The sequence below is a fragment of the Planococcus citri genome, chromosome 5, assembly GCF_950023065.1.
Source record: "Planococcus citri chromosome 5, ihPlaCitr1.1, whole genome shotgun sequence".
Taxonomy (NCBI): Eukaryota; Metazoa; Arthropoda; class Insecta; order Hemiptera; family Pseudococcidae; genus Planococcus; species Planococcus citri.
In genome coordinates, this window is record NC_088681.1 from 55927541 (window position 1) to 55943899 (window position 16359).

The 16359-nt window shown below is 31.5% G+C and overlaps 1 protein-coding gene across 2 annotated transcripts in view; it reads left to right on the forward strand.

Annotated features, from left to right (window-relative positions):
• LOC135849515 (extracellular sulfatase SULF-1 homolog) overlaps positions 1-16359 on the forward strand; it is an 84089-nt gene that overhangs the window by 13289 nt on the left and 54441 nt on the right. Inside the window, exon 1 of one of the 2 annotated variants that reach the window (XM_065369992.1) lies at positions 9902-10253. The exons of the other annotated variant lie outside the window; for it this stretch is intronic. The gene's annotated coding sequence lies outside the window, so the exon portion shown is untranslated. Of the gene's footprint in view, positions 1-9901; positions 10254-16359 lie in introns of those variants that run through there. 2 annotated transcript variants of the gene reach the window in all.

The following is a 16359-nucleotide window of genomic DNA, read 5'->3' on the forward strand; positions in this document are numbered from 1 at the left end:
ATTTTAAATTTTAGCCTCTGATACGTAATCTGTTGCACAATAATCTTGATATTTGGATATGTTTTTTTGCGAAAGAGGGAGGAGGATCTGTCCAAAATCTTCAAGATTTAAATTTTATTCATTCATCTTGAGTAAAAAAAAAGTTAATTATCATGAAAGTATGCGTTACGATTATAAAGCCCTGCCTTTTGCTGAAATTGTCAAAATCTCACTATCTGCCAAAAATTGCAAAAATTTTGCCCTTTGTCAAAATTTCTAAAAAATTTGTTTTTTTTTTTTTTTTTTTTTTTTTTACATTTTTTTATACTGGGCGTGTATAATTGCCAGGATTTTTACGCCCAGTTTCGAGGGGTTAGTCTAGATTTGGTTTGAAAGATTGATTTCTTTGATGTATTTAAGAATGTTTTCCATCTGTTTGATGTTGTCAGGAATTGTAGGGTTGAGGTCTGAAATGTTTAAGGATTGGCGTTTTGTTTTGAGGGAGGGACAGTAGAATAGAAGGTGTTGAGTGGAGATTATTTCAGAATTACAGAATTGACAGGTGGGTTTAGGAGCTTTGGTGTACAAATGGCTGTGGGTTAATTTGGTATGACCAATTCGGAGGCGGGTGATTATAATTTCTTCTGATCTGTTTAGGTGACTAAGGTGCTTCCAAGGGAGGATTGATTTTTTGTGGGTAAATAGTTTGTGATTTGTTTTTGAGTTCCATAGGTTTTGCCAATTGGAGTTTTGGATGATTTTTAGAATGTTAATAACATCATCATGGGTCATAGAGAAAATTTTAGAGGGGGTAACAGCTGATTTAGCTGATTCATCTACTGCTTGATTTCCTTCAATGCCTACATGACTTGGGACAAACATAAATTTGATAATTTTGTCAGTAGTCTGAAGTTTATAGATGATTTGATGGATCTTATGGACTAGTTGATGTTCAGAAAATTTGTTTTGAATTGATAAAAGAGCAGAGAGTGAGTCTGACTGAATCAGGAATTTTTTGTTAAGGCTTTTTGAAGTAGAGATCTTTTGTAGGCAATGGAGTATAGCAGAAACTTCTAAATTGAAAATTGAAGAATATTTATGAGCTGTGAAGTTGGTAATCTTACCATCAATAGAAAAAGCATAGCCTGCATATTCAAACTCATTTTTAGAACCATCTGTGAAGCATAAAATAAATTCATGATATTCTGCTATGATCTCAGTATATTTTTCTTTGATGAAACCAGATGGGTACTCATTTTTTTTGTATTGGGATAAGGATAGATTGAATTCTGGTAAAATTAATTCCCAGGGAGGAAATTTATTGTACTCGGAAGTGAGGTCTAATAGGTTTACATGGTAATTTCCTAAAGAATTTTGGAGAATACAGGAGTGATTTTCAGAATGGTTTGAAATATTTTGAATTTGTTTTTTGATTAAAGTTCTAACTGGGTTTGTTGGATTTGTTGTTGCTGATACAATGAATTTATTAGTAATATAGAAATTCCTGAAGTTTGGAGGGGGTTCACTAGCTTCACAGTAGATGCTGTCTATAGGAGAGGATGGTAATGCTCCAATACATAGGCGTAAGGCAGCATTTTGTATTACTTTAAGGATTGATAGGTTTTTATCTGATGCACTGATATAGGCTGGACAGCCATATTCTATTTTGCTTCTAATCAGAGATCTATATAACTGAAGTAAAAGGGATCTTGAAGGGTTATATTTAGGATTTTTAATCACTTTCAATAGATTTAGGGTTTTCATTAAGTTCTGTTTAATGGATAAAAAGTGAGGTGTCCATTTGAGCTTGCAATCGAAAATCAATCCAAGGAATTTTGTATTTGATTTGAATTCAAGTTTTTTACCTTTGAGGGTTAGGGAAGGAAGTTCAATTTTGTTTTATCTAGAAAAAAGAATGCAATGGGTTTTAGACTGTGAGAATGAGAGACCATTTGAATCTGCCCATTCTTGAATTTTATCAAGGGTTTCTTGGATAAAGAGCTGTGCTATTTGTAAGTCTTTGAAACATAGGGAGATGTTCATATCATCTGCAAATAATCTTAGTGACATTGGGGGAGGGATAATGCTATGAATACTATCAATAAGGAGAATAAAAAGAGTTGTACTCAATACAGAGCCTTGTGGAACACCATTTTGAATTTCATATACTTGTGATAAGGTATTATTTATTCTAACTTGAAATTTACGATCAGAAAGAAAATTTGCAATAAAGAGAGCAAGATGTCCTCGAATTCCAATTGAGTGGATTTTTTCAAGAATTTTGTACCTCCATGCTCTATCATAAGCCTTCTCTAAGTCAAAGAAAATTGAAATAACACTTTCCTTATTTTCAAAGGCAGTGGAAACCTCTTGTTGAAGAGAAAAAAGATGATCAGTGGTGGATCTTTTCTTACGAAAACCACTCTGGCTATTATTGAGAGAGTTTGTAGATTCAATGAACCATACAAGTCGTTTACTCACCATTTTTTCTAAAATTTTGCAAGGTACAGAAGTAAGAGAAATTGGTCTATAACTAGAAGGGGACGAATTTTCTTTATTTGGTTTTAGGATTGGAATTATTACAGCATTTTTCCATGAGTTAGGGAAGGAGTCTGAAAGCCAGATTCTATTAAAGAGATTTAAAAGCTGTAACTTTGCCTGCTCTGGAAGGTATTTTAGCATAAAAGGATGAATATTGTCAGGACCAGGGGAGGAATTTTTAATGTTGTGATTCAGAACATAATCAAGTTCATCCATATTAAAAGGTAGGTTGTAGGTTTCAAAGTTATCTGAGTTGAAATTTAAAGTTGATTTTTCAGTTTCTACTTTAAAGTTTTGGAAATTAAGGTCATATGATTCATCTGCTGAAACATTGGCAAAGCATGTAGCAAAAATATTAGCAATATCTTCATCTGAGGTGATCACTGTGTCATTGTGTAGAAGGAATGGGATATGAGAAGGAGTATAAGAACCTTTCAAAATTTTAATACTCTGCCACATTTTTTGAATGGATGTATTTTGGGTAATAGATAGCATAAATTTATTCCAGCTTTCTCTCTGTTTTGACAGATTGATCTGGCGTGCAATAGCTCTCTTCTTTTTGAAGTTTATCAGGTTTTCTAAAGTAGAATTATTCTTATATTTTCTGAGTGCTTTTTTCCTATCTTGAATGGCAACTTTTAGATCATCACACCACCATGGTACTACTTTTTTAAATGGTTTTTTGGATGTTTTAGGAATGCTTAAAGTAGCTGCTTGAATTATAGATTCAGTGAAAAGTTGGACAAAGGAATCCAAGTCATGATTTTCATCATCAACTAATGAAATTAAATGATTAAATAGAGACCAGTTAGCTTTCCCTACTATCCATTTTGGGAACCTTTCTGGGGGTGATTTAGATAGTGGTGTGGAGATTTCAATATCTATGGGGAAGTGATCACTAAAATAAAGGTCATTTTGGGGTTTCCATGAAATAAGATGAGCAATGTTTGGAGAGCAAAATGAGAGATCAATTGATGAAAAGGTTCCACTTGAGAGGTTGAAATGAGTATGAGAACCATTATTTAAAAGAAAAATGTCACTTTTTGAAAGGAATTTATCTATAACATTTCCACGATTATTTGATTTTAGGGATCCCCAAGTAGGGGAATGGGCATTGAAATCTCCTAGTATAATGTAGGGGGTAGGTAGTTGGCTGATTAAGTCATAAATTTCATCAACAGATATATTCTGATGGGGAGGAATGTACATATTACAGATAGTTAGTTTTTTAGAGGGCAGTAGTGGGTTAGAAATTGAAACAGCAATGGCTTGAAGATTGCCTACTGATAAATTAAATAGGGAAGAAGCTATTTGTTTATTCACCAGAGTAATGACACCACCACATGCTTTGTCTCCACCAAGGTAATCAAATCGATAAGATAGGTAGTTTCTTAGATTAAATGAGTTTTTTGGACGAAGATGAGATTCTTGAATGGAAATTACAGATGGGCTACATTTTGTAATCAAAGATTTCAATTCTGCATAATGGCTATTAACACCATTTATGTTCCATTGGATAATTTTCATACTATTTTAGATAGGTATCAAATTTTATAAATTTGATTGGGCAGATGAAAGTTTCAATTTTTTTTTTTTTTTTTTTTTAACTGATTGTTTAGTGGAATTTTGAATTTCTGTATGATTTGTAACTAAGTAGGGAGGGCATATTACAATATACAAGATAATATATGGCATATGTACAACATACATTAGGTACCTACTAAATAATAATCTAAATATAACAACACAGACTATGAAGAATAAAAATGAAGATAAGGTCACTACAAAATGAAACTACATGGGAAGCATATTTGGGTATAGATAACAGGCCTATTTACACATGAAAAATAGATACATGCATGATTACAACAATAAGGTGAGCTATCAGTACAAAAATACTATGTGGTAAATATAAACTACTCTGAATGATGACCATCGGAAACTGATTCACTGCTGTCTGTTTCACCATCTGTTTTTTCATCTTGTTGATCATCCATATCCATTTGATCATCATTGGGTGGGTTGAGATAGTTTTCAATTTTTTTCTTCAATTTTGTAAATCTAGTCTTCATTGTTCTTGAGAGAAATGGGTAGTTTTCATTTAAAATTTTTACAATTCCTTCAAGATTATCAGTCACTTCATTTATTTTGTCAATTGGGTCTGGATTTCCCTTTATCATATCAATAAGAAGGCGGAAGTTTGTGAAGGAGATTGGATAATTTTTTGCATTTGCCTTGAAATTTTCTTCCATTGGCTTAAGTTGCTCAATAATAGACAGAGGTTCATTCTCAATTTTAAGTTTTTTCCGAGGTTTTGACTTTTTCTTCTTAATTGGAGATTCCTCTTCTTCAATTTCTGGTTGTTGAATTTCATCTGATTGGATTTCTGTTACTGACTCAGTTTCTACAATTTTTTCTGAGCTGGATGTTGTGTCAGATAATGGTCTCTTATTAGACTGATTTACAATATTTTCAGAAACGTTTTGGTCAACAGGATTTTCATGATGCAAGTTGGGAGCAGATTCTTCCTTATTTTTTTCTTGTTTGGAAAATTCACATGATTGAGATGTGTGTCCTGTTCTATGACAGATGAAACATTTCAGTAGAGCATCATTATAAAAGGCCCTAAAGTCCTCTTCGTCAAATTTGATAATTTCAGAGGGTGGTAATTTCTCAACTTGATCTTCAGGAATGTATACAAACCTTCTCTCGGATAATATTTCTGTGAGGCCCTCTTCTTGGGAAAATCTAAGAAACTTCATCGGAGATGATGGTATGACTCCATAGGTTGCCATAGCTTTAGTTATTTCACTGTGAGGAACATGAGGAGGGACATTTGAAATTATGATCTTCTTATCATTTCGTTCCTGTTTATACCATCTGGCTTTAACAGGCTGTTGATTAATAATAATTTCACCACCAGATTCAAGAAAACTTTCAGCTACTTGCCTAGTCTTGATATACATTCTGATTCTATTGTTTGAGATTTTGGCACAGTGAAGTACATTATTTCCAATTACCTGAATCATTTTTTTGGCATAATAAGGTGCGTTATTAAAAATGCCATAAATTGTCACTTTTTCGTGAAAAATTCCAATATTTTTCCAAAAAGTACTCAAAAGTATCTGTTTTACCAAAAATTTCCAAAAAGACTCGTTTTTTTACCAAAAAGTTGAAAAAATTATTGCTTTTTCGCGAATAATTGTAAAAAAGAATCCATTTGCTATGCAAAAAATTGCCAAAAACTCCTTTTTTTTTGTTGCTAAAATTGCCAAAGCCTTACTTTTTGCCAAAAATTGTAAAATTCTCGTATTTTGTCAAAATTTTCGAATAGGTTCGTTTCTTGATAGAAAAATTTAAAAATTGTAGTTTTTTCGCAAAAAATTCCTATATATTTCAAAAGGTACCCAAAAGTATCTGTTTTCCAGAAATCTCCAAAAAGACTCTTTTTTTTTTTACCAAAAAATCGCTTTTTCGCGAATATTTAACTGTGAAAAACAATCTCTTGTTCTGTCAACAAGTGCCAAACATTCATTTTTATTTTGCTAAAATCGTCAAATTCTCTACTTTCTACCAAAAATTGAAAAAGGATCGTCTTTCGTCAAAATTTCCAAAAAGTTTCGTTTCATGATAAAAATGCTAAAAATTGTAACTTTTTCGTTGAAAATTCCAAGAAATCTCAACAAATAAAATACGGAAAAAGGTCTCGCTTTTTCGGCTATAACTACGAAAAAGAATCATTTTTTGGCAACAATTTCCAAAAATTCCTGCTTTTAATTTTGTCAAAATTGTCATCATGCTTTTTTCCAAATAAATTAACAAAAATTCTACATTTATTTTTTTTCTAAAAAAATTACTCAAAAATCTCGTTTTTTCTTACCAAAACAAAAAGTTGCTACAATCTTGCCTTTTCAACAAGCTTACGAAAAAATATAATTTTTTGCCATTATAATAATATGTAAGTAAGTATGTGTAATTTATTAGGTACCTACAAAGAAATCGTACATTTTTGCTGAAATCGTAAACATCTTGTTGTTTAGATAAAAATTTTCGATTTTTAGCAAAATCACTAAAAAGTCTCACTTTTTTAAAGAAATACCTAAAAGTTTCCCATTTTCTTTGGCAGAAAGTATCCAAAACTATCGCTTTCTTGTCAAAAATTCCCAAAAAGTCGACCTTTTCGTTAAAATTGTCAAGGACTTGCTTTTTGCCAAAAATTGTTGAAATTTCTCGATTTTTCAAAAATTGACAATAGTGTTCCCTTTTTTTAGGAAACTGGCTACATTTTTTTTTTCAAAAAATCTTACTTTTTTAAAAAAAAAACTGCCCAAAATTTGTTTTTTTGCTAATAGTTGTCAAAACTGTTAAAAATGTTAAAGTCTTACGTTTTTTCCAAAGATTGCCAAAATTCTCATTAGGTATAGGTATGCTCAAAAATCTCCAAAAAATTCGCCTTTTTGCCAGAAATTGTTGAATTTTCTCGATTTTTCAAAAATTGACAATAATGTTCTCGTTTTTTAAAAAACTGGCTACAATTTTTTTTTTGCAAAAAATCTTATTAAAAAAAATTTGCCCAAAATTTGTTTTTTTGCCAATAGTTGCCAAAACCCCTTCCTTTTGTTAAAAATGTCAAAGTCTCACGTTTTTTCCAAAGATTGCCAAAATTCTCATTGTATGCCCAAAAATCTCCAAAAATCTCGCTTTTTGCCAGAAATTGCCAAAAAATCCCTCTTGTTGCTGAAATTGATTGAAAAATTTGAGAGAATCTTTGCAAAAATACATATCTAAAATAGCAAAAATTATTGAAAATTATGACAAACCAATCAAACGTTACCAAAATTAAACGTAATTTTACTAGAATTAAATCAGTATAAAAAAAAACAATGAAATTGGTCTTAAATTAAAATTCATCATAAAATTGATAAAAATGGCAAAAATGAACAAAACTTTGTAAATTTGCTTCACAATTATTCATCTAAATGTTATGAAAACAGTCACAAATTAATGAAAATTGATGAAATATCACATGAAATCCAGGAAAATTCCCCTTAAAATGCTTCAAAATGTCAGAAGAACTGTTGGGAAATTATTACGAATAATAATAAGTAATCAGATATTATCAACACTGTTTGAAAATTCAGAAAATTTTGAAAAACAACGTTAGCTAGACATAGAATAATCATCCATAAAGCGCTTTTTCTAATGCATGTTTTCATTTGCAATTATTTTTGAAAAACAACGTTAAACAGAGGGAGCGACATTATTCGTATGCTGGTTTTTCAAATGTAAATAATAGATAATGTTTATTCGGAGTATTTTTTGGAAAACAACGTTAGCTAGATGTAGAATAATCATTCATAAGGTTGTTTTTAAAATTTTTTGTTTTTATTACCAAAATTTTTTCTGAAAACAACGTTATGCAGACGTAGAATAATAACTCATAAGGTGGGTTTTCAAACTGTATACCTAAGTGTGTGTTCATTTTTTACTATAATTCTTCGAAAACAACGTTGTTTAGATGAAAAATTACTACTCATAAGGTGGTTTTTTCAAATTTTCGGCCATTTTATGAAAAACAACGCTACTTTAAACGGAGAATTTCAACTAGTAAAGTGGTCTGTGTTTTCGTTATTTTTCTTCCAGATTACTTGATACATATTTGATCGATTTTCAACAGTTTTTAATCAATATTGTTTTCCTCACATTTATAATAAGTTTTTGATTTAAGCAATGTTTTTTTTCAAATTTTTTGAACTTTTTGCTCAATTTTCCTGAAATTTCATCACGTTTTTGGTGGTTTTCGGTGATTTTTCAATCGATTTTTAGGTGTTATAAATGCTCTTATGCAACTTGTGCCAGATTACATTCAATGTTGAATTGTTGTTGATGACAATAATTTGATGAATTTTTCATTTTCAATTGCTTTTCCGCGTCATTTGAGGTGTTTTTCTTGATTTTTGCAATGTTTTAATAATTTATATTCGTGTTCAACTGTTTTTGTTGCTCATTTAACGGATTTATGAGCAATTTTCGCAAATCATTACGAAATTTTAGTACTTACTTCCCATCAATTTTTATGATTTTCAGGGATTTTTACTACATATCAAATTTTGATGGGTTGTTTCAATTTGAACACCATTTCAACGGGAAGAGGGGGGGGGTGAGTAGATTAAATCGAAATTTGGTTAGTTTTTAGGTTTTTTTTTGATTTTTTGTTTGCTACGATGATCGAAAAATTGGCACCAAAACGTATTTCAAAATATTTCCCCAGTTTCTTTACTTAATGATATCTTTCGATATTTTTGCAGATTAATGTGAAATATTTCGGGAAAAAATTTTCAAACAGGTTGATAAGGTGCTAAAGCGAAAAACTCAGGTTTTTTCTTCGAAAATGCTCCTCTTTGAGGGCCCATATTTCCTCTCCAGGAGCACCTTCGTAGCCAAAAAAATTTCCAAGTGATTTCCATTCAAAATGAAGGTCTTCACTGAATTTGGTCAACATCTTCATCATTTTTTTTTCACGGTCCAGCCTATTCTATGTACATATTTTATTTGAAGTAGACCCTCGGTTTGTGAATGAAGTGAATAGGGTAGAATATGTGAGGCGGATTATACAGTTAGGAATTCTATTGATTACCTATTCCCATGAATGGTGTTCGGTTTTGAAAATATGTTCGCTGATCCTTTATTATTTGAATTCGATTTAAGAAAAAGAATGACAAGAGGTTCAAAAAGGAAGTACCTTTTTATCATCACCGATGTTTTTACTGAGGAAAATATCAAACTTTGCTATCCACCAAAGGTGTGTCTGTTAATTCGTAAAAAATTACATTATTTTTAAAAAATGCATAAATTGTATCGATAGAGGCGCCACTACTTCAATCATGCATTAAACATGATCCGATCGATTTCGTAGCCCGGGGAGGGACATTCGCTATTCAGTACCTATCGATGATTAATTAGGTATTTTTTTGCATTCTTTTTGAATAATGTCAGCAAAAATAACTAAGACTTGTAATTAATACCTATCTTGGATCATATTATTAATATAAGTCGGTTCGTACGATAAAATACTTGCATAAAATATTAATATGGAGGTTCCTACGAAGAGTACTTACTATGTAAGTATAAAAATGTACCAAGACCTACATATTATACTTAAGTAGGTATACTCATCTACATATTTTCGCGAGCTGTCACAAGACACTGGTGAGCTAATTCACATTCGAGTACATAATTTATCGCTTAATCAAAAACAACGAAAATAATAATACCTAAATTACGTTCGTTTTGATTCTCTTTCTCTGCTACATACGAGTACATAATCGAACGACGAATGAGCAAAGCGGAGGTATGTACTCGATGTATGTACGAGTCGGCGTGTTAGTAGAGGTTTCGCTGTGACCGGTTTCGGTTTATCGACCATAGCGTTAATTTTATTGGAAAATTTAACTCGTAAGTCGTAAATTTTGCGCAGTTGATTAAAATAATTGGTTATATCGAATTCGAATTTAAACTAAATTGTGACCGTCGCGCGTTCATCGCACTGCGACTGCATCATCGTCTCGATAAAGATCTTTACCGAAAGTTGATTTTCCTCCTTTAATTGGATACGGATTCTGCGGAGGTTGTGCTTGAGCAGACCGCCGAGCCGAGACCAAGAGTGGACAAAAACCATGGTGACCATGTCAAAATTATTGTGGAGTAATTGATGACGATGAGAATGTAATAAGGTATCGTATCAGAAACTTGCTGTATAGGGTGCCAATCCCCCCCCCCCTCCCTCATCTCACCCTTCAATGTTTTTCATTGAGAAAAACCGAATCCAACTGGTCATTTTTTTCAGCCACACAGAGATTTTTATGATTCTGAGAGAAGGAGGTAAATCATTGCTATAAATAAGTCGAGTGCACATTTGCGGAAGATTGATCAATGATCATCATTCGCATCAGTATAATCGTGAGTACTATAGTAGCAATCATTGTGTATAAGTATATTGTGAACCAACCAACTGAACCAACAGACGTTTTACATGTAATAATTACACGAAGATGAATTTCAATACTGCGGTTTTGTAAACACGATAATTGATTCGAGTTGGTTTATTAGCTTAATTGCATAATTAGCAGCGTACATTTTAGAGACGGTTGATTGGTTTGATGGTGATGTGTGTGCTTGGCCGCAATGCACTCCACCGGCCGGCCGGCCTGACCGCATTCGTGTCGTTCCGAAAAGGCCAAAGATCGGATGCGCGAATTGTTTAATCACCAGAATGAATTAAAGCTTGATGGATAATTAAAATTCATCGATTAATTCGTTATAAAAGCTAGCTGGGCGGTGTTTTTACTCGTATTTTCGCATCTTTTAAATTAGCAGCGGCGTTCTAGTTTTGTGTGTTTATGGTGTGGGTCGAGTTTCTATATTACTTATCAGGACTGGTGGAGGGTTACCTAGTTTTTCGATGGGTTGTTTGTTTATTTATATTGTTTTTTGTTTCGTTGTTGTTTTTTTTGCGAAGAAAGGAGAGACAGGGGAATGATGAATGGAGTGGTGAAAATCGAAATGTTATGAAAACAAACGGTTTATTATAGAGGAATTAGGTTGGCAATTCAATATCCTGGTGGATCCGAACGAAAGATTTATATTTTTTTGATCAGTCGGTGTTTTTATGGGGGAAATTATTTTAAATAGGTCACTAAATGGAGTAAATTTCGAATTTTATAATGTTTGAATTTTAAATATGATCAATTGCAAACATTCTCTGATCTGGATTAATCAATTTTTTGACTAATTTTGAGCTGAGAGTGAATTCGAATGAACGTGATTTTGGTTTGGTAATCTTAAAATTGTGTGCAAGATCTCTTCGAAAAATTCCAAAATTTGACCTAACAAGTGAGGTACTTATTTTAACCAATTCAAAATTTTATTGAGCCGGGCAGAAAATGAAAACTAGGAAAATCTCCCAAAAATACACTATCAGACGTAATTTTAGACGCTGAATTTCATTTTAAAGATTTTGTGCCAATTTTTTTTGTTTTGTATGAGATGATGAAAGTCTGATAAAGTTGAAATAAAATGCTAAAATTAGTGGAATTTGATTTTTACTCCATTTCTAACCTCCTGTATCTATTAATGGTGATTTCTTATCATTCTGGAGTCTTTCAACAGATTTTCAGACGAGAAATCTCAAAAATTAACGTTAAAATATTTCGAATCGTCAAGTTTTTTTTTTCAATGCAGAAACAATCACTTATTATGAAAATTTTATTGAAATGAAGTCTCAGTTTTTACAGCTGATTTATTGTTTCTCGGAAATCAATCAAAAATATTATTTTTATCGATGAATTGAAACAGCAGGGTGTCCATAAATTGAGAGGATTCATGAAAAAAGGGCCTTGGTCAATTTTTTTCACTGACTTTTATAAATTCAAATGGACTTAGAAAACGTTTCTATAAGCAAACATTTTCCAATTCGTTTTTTTTTATGGAAGAAAATTTTTAATATCACTGAATATGGTGGAATTAATGAAAAAAAAATTAATACGTTCAGAATTGTAAAAGTTAAAAAAGAATTTCACCCTTCTGTAAAATTCATGGAAATGTTTAGAGAAATTTAAAATTTTCAATCCAAAATCAGGGAATCTTATGAAATTATCTACATGCATTTAATTAATAATCATGTAAAGCCTCGGATTTTACTACATTTTTTGCAACAAAATTTCCCTTTGTTACGAGATTTTTGTTGGAGTTTTTTTAATAACGAATATTTTAATGCAAAATTTATTGAAATGACATGCGCCTGGTTAAAAAGATGAAGCAATTTTTAATACGAAAATTGCTGCATATAATAGAACTTACATTATTTGTTTTCAAATTGTTACTTTTTGTTTCTTTCATCTTTATCTTGCTTTTATCGACGCGTTTATTGTTTTTTTGACTCTCGTCGATAACAGTTAAAAATATTTATAGAGTTCAACGAACTCAAGTTAATCAAAAGTTATACGATTTTTCGTTTTTTTTTTTTTTTTTTTTTTTTTTGGGGTGTTTATAATTACAAGATTATTACACCCGTAAGAGGGGGGGGGCTAGATTTGGTTTGTGAGGCCGATGTTTTCTACTAGGGAGATGAATTTTTGTATTTCTGAGGGTTCGTCAGGGATAGTAGGTGGGTTTTCTTTTATCTGTAGTGTAAGTTTGTTTTGTTTTAGTTGAGGACAGTTGAAAAGTATGTGTTGGATGGATATGGGTTCGTTTCTGCAAAATTGGCATGAGGGTTTTGGTTCTTTTTGGTATAAGTGGTTATGAGTAATTTTTGTGTGACCTATTCTTAGTCTAGTAATCAGGATTTCTTCTTTTCTGTTCAGGTGGCCTAGATTTTTCCAGGGGAGAGTAGTTTTTTTATGTTGGAAGAGTTTGTTTGAAGTTTGTTGTGACCAAAAGTTCTGCCAGTTAGTAAATGTGTTGTGAGTGATTAGAGATTTAATGTCATCAGGAGTGAGAGTCGTAAGAGGGGAGGGGGTAGCGGCTGTTTTTGCTAATCTATCAACAGTTTCGTTTCCAGTGATACCTATGTGGCTGGGAACATACATGAAGCTAATTGAGTAATCATAATATTGGAGGTTAAAAAGGGACTTATGTATGTCTTGGACTATGGGATGGTCAGAAAAAATGTTTTGAATGGATAGCAGTGAACTTAGTGAGTCGCTTTGGATTAAGAATTTTTTATTTTCTGATTGAATGGAAATTATATCTATTAGGCAATGTTTTATGGCAGTGAGTTCAGCAGTAAAAATTGAGGCACAGTTGTGAATTTTGAAACTGAGAACTTTGTCATTAATTGAGTAAGCATAACCAGTATGAATATTAGAAATTTTTGAACCATCTGTGAAGCATAAGTTATATTCAGTATAGTTTGATGACAGTTCTAAGTAATGACTCTTGATTAATAATGGGGAGTGATCATGTTTTGGGTAGTTTCTTAAGTAAAATTCCATCTGTATAGGTTTGAGAGACCAAGGGGGATAAGATATTGGTTGATGTATTAGGTTTTTTAGGTCAATTTGTAGGTTGTTCATATTTTTGATAAATTCTGGGATTGGACTTGAAGTATGGAGGAAATGCTGAGAGCTGTAGACATTGAGTGACCTTTGAAGAGGGTGAGATGGATTATTTGCAACAGTTGTTAAGAATTTGTTTGTCATGAGAATTTTCCTAAAATCAGGAGGAAGCTCTGCAGCTTCACAATAAATACTATCAATTGGAGACGAATAGAGAGCACCTATGCAGATGCGCAAGGAGGAATTTTGAACAGTTTTGAGAATGTTAGTAGTTTTATTTGACAGGTTTGTAAAGCATGGACTTCCATATTCAATTTTACTACGTATCAGATCTTTGTACAAGTGAAGTAATAGTTGGCGTGATGGGTTATACTTTGTATTTTTAACAATTTTTAGTAAATTTAGACGTTTGTTAAGTTGAGCTTTTATGTTGAGAAAATGAGGCATCCAAGTAAGTTTTTTATCAAAAGTAAGTCCAAGGAATTTAGTGGTTGGTTTAAAAACTAAAGAATGTCCTTTGAATTCAAGGATAGGTTCTGGGTAGGTTTTATTTCTCTTGGTAAAAAGTATACAGTGAGTTTTAGATTCAGAAAATGTTAGTCCATTTGTTTCAGCCCATTTTTCAATACAATTTAGAGTTTTTTGGATCATTTCTGAGGCTAGTTTGATGTTATTTGAACGTATTGAAATGTTTATATCATCTGCAAAAATTCTTAAGGAAAGAGGTTGAGGAATAATACTACAGATATCATCAATTAGGAGTATAAATAGTATGGTGCTAAGCACAGAACCTTGAGGGACTCCATTTTCAATATCAAAAAGTTCAGAGTATGTATTTTCAATTCTGACTCTAAAGGTACGATTTGATAAAAAGTTTTGAATAAAGTAAGCTAAATGCCCTCGAATCCCTATAGAATGTATTTTTTGAAGTATTTTGTATCTCCATGCTTTGTCAAAAGCTTTTTCAAGATCAAAGAAGACTGAGAGTACAAATTCTTTATTTTGAAAGGCAGTATTGATTTCCTGTGTAAGACTAAAAAGATGGTCCAGAGTAGATCTTTTTTTCCGAACGCCACTTTGAAAAGAACTGAGGGAATTTGTAGAGTCAATATACCAAGTAAGACGTTTCATAACCATTTTCTCTAGAATTTTACATGGGACAGAAGTTAAAGAAATAGGCCTGTAACTGGAGGTTAAATTGTAAATAAATTCAACTTTTATTTTCTAATTTAATGCTCTGGACCGATCTATGTACGATATCCACGATTTTCCTAACACGCTTTCTGATTTTTTTCTCAATTGAGATAAAAAAATCTCGTTTTTTTGTTTAAAAATGGCCAAGAAATTCCTGTTTTTTGTTGAAATTGTCAGAAAGTGCCAATTTTGCCAATGATCAAATCAAATCGAATAATTGTTGAAAATTCCTAATTTTTGTCGAAATTGCTGAGAAAATTCTGATTGTTTTTTGGGTTTAACATCCAAAAAGAACAAATTTTTAGCTTGGAGCAAATTTGTTTAGAAACATTTATTAAAATAATTTATATTCAATCAAGATAGAATAATTAATATTTAATGAATTATAATACCTAAATAAAATTGAAGTAAATTTATGTAATTAAATAAATTGAATACATTTTTTATTGCGTACAAATTGCCAGTCACTTTTGATTATATAAAAAATAAGTCGTACTTGGAGCTGTCTATAAAGTCCTGTTTTTTTTCAAAAAATTTTTTTGCTGAATAAAATTTTTGTTTTTTGGCAAAAATACCAAAAATCCTTTTTTTTTTTGCTTGTCTGTACATTAAATAAATCAAATATTTAAAAAAGTCTCGGTTTCTTGCCAAAGTCGTTAGAAAGTCTCACTTTTGGTAGAGATCGTGAAAAAAATCTTAATTTCTGTCAAAATTGTCGAAAGTTCTGTTTTTTCCCAAAATTGCCTCACGGAAGTTTTGGTTTTTTCCAAAATTGTAAAAGAAGTCCTATTTTTGTCTGAAAAGTTCTGTTTTAAAAAATATTTCTAATCCTGTTTTTTCTTTCAAGTAATTTTTTCAAGAATTGCCAAATTAAAGTCCTGTTTTATATCCCCTTGAAAAAGTCTTGTCTTTTGCCAAAAATTACCTATTTTGATTTTTTTAATTTTTTGAATCAGTCCCTGTAATTTACATTTTTGCTTTTTTGCTTTTTTTTTTCTAGCTGTCTTTTAAAATGGAAACATTTCGAATCCGAAAAATTTTTGCTTGAATATATTTCAAGCCTCCTCTCCACCAACTTGAACCCCCTCCCCTTCCTTTACTTAATTTTAATCGAGCTACTGAAAATTTGAAAAAATAGGTCTGGAAAATCCGGAAAAGTATAGAAACAAGATTTCTTCAAAAGAACAAACACCCTGCACAGTTTAATTTTAAGGGAACATAATATTCAACTTAAATTTTAATTTTACTTATAATAAAATGTAATCTCTATTGCCTTAAATACCTATGTATTTAAAAAAATTATATCGAGAGAAGAATATTAATTGGTTCATTATTCTACCTTCTGCGATTTCTTTTCTGTATCCTGAGAATTGATATTATACTTGTCAAAATATAAGGCTGGCCGCTCTATAATCTCACTATCACTTAATTTTAATTTCTCCCCAGATTCAGATAATCTATCCAACTCTAGGGAAATTTCTTTTTTTAGATCTTTCCAGGAAGATCGATTCTGCTCATCAAAATACGGAAAATGCGATAGGGATAAATCTTGAACGGGTACATCGGTTTTAAAACTGAGTCCTATTTT